Source organism: Vicia villosa, linkage group LG7 (genome assembly GCF_029867415.1).
Source record: "Vicia villosa cultivar HV-30 ecotype Madison, WI linkage group LG7, Vvil1.0, whole genome shotgun sequence".
In the NCBI taxonomy this organism is placed as follows: domain Eukaryota; kingdom Viridiplantae; phylum Streptophyta; class Magnoliopsida; order Fabales; family Fabaceae; genus Vicia; species Vicia villosa.
This window is the reverse complement of record NC_081186.1, coordinates 68205396-68206716: the sequence shown is the minus strand read 5'-3', so window position 1 is coordinate 68206716 and position 1321 is coordinate 68205396.

Genomic DNA, 1321 nt, shown 5'->3' with positions numbered 1-1321 from the left:
TTTGAGATATTGATTTTTTTTTTGGATATTGAATACTGTGACTGCCATGTCGATTTTGATTTGTAAGCTTCGCCTTTGATACTTCCTTGATCTTGAATGATGTAATGAGGAAGAAGATTGTTGTGAATGTTATCTCCATTACTTCCTCAACCTTTGATGAATGCGAGGAAGAAAATGTGCTCGAACCTTTGCTTTGCTTGATGCTTGAATCCTTGCTCGGATTGACTGATTCTCTTGACAACCAAAACACACCATTGAATTAATCGAAATCTACCCATACCCCTGGTTAAAATCAAGGTTTTTTTGAAAAAAGTAAAAGCAAACTCCAACTCCTGGCTCGAAGGGGTGACGAGGGATTAACATCCTTATCTCTCCACTGTTTGGGAATTGAAACAATGCCTGTACATCTTCGGTTCGGTCTTACCTCGAAAGCATATGTTTAGCTGGACTTAGTCATTTGTATTCGTCATTCTCCCTCAAGTTTGTTAATAATTCTAAAAATAGAAGTGTGCGACTAGAAAGTCGTAGTAGTGTGCGAATGAATCGACTCCAAAACCTGCATGGTCATCCCATTAGAATTGTTAATTCGAAGGTACAACTTTTATCTTGAGTGACACTTAGCGATCGTAGAGGTTGAAGTTTTGACATGATAAACACCTATTAATTTTAGGGACAATCTCCTTTATAGATCTATTGACTTTGTTTTACTCCTTAGTTCATTAGACTTATAGAAGTGAGGGCAACCTCGAATTTTCCTTGGGCACGTCAAACCTGTCGAGAATAAATTGTTAGCGGTGGGTTTTTGTCGTATCGGAACTTCATGAGTTTCCTTTGACTGAACCTCTTTTGCTTTCCCTAAGGATAGTACCACACCATTGTAACCTTCAAAGTTTGTAGATTGATAGAGACAACGCCTATGACCCTTTTTCCCCTTGGCGTGGAGTTAACACACGTCGCATTTCTCCATCGTATTTATGCATCTTTGTTCAGGATTTTGCCCCAGTTGGATTAATCCTTGCCTTCAGGTTATTGTAGAGCGTCCTTGTAAGTTTGATATGTTCTAAGATGAACCCCTTTATGACTAGATACATCTTGAGTGTATCTATGAGGGAACTCTTTGTTGAACTAATCCTTGCTCGATGACAACCTTTATTGTATTTAAATTCTGTTATGACAAGGCATGAACATGCGGCTGGCATGGTGAAAGACATCCTCTTTTTCTTAGTAAGACTACGGTCATTCTCAATTTATCCTCCTTTCTCCATAGTATACGATCCTTTTGATTTTTTTTTTTGGAGTTTCGGGAAACCGGCTAGCATGG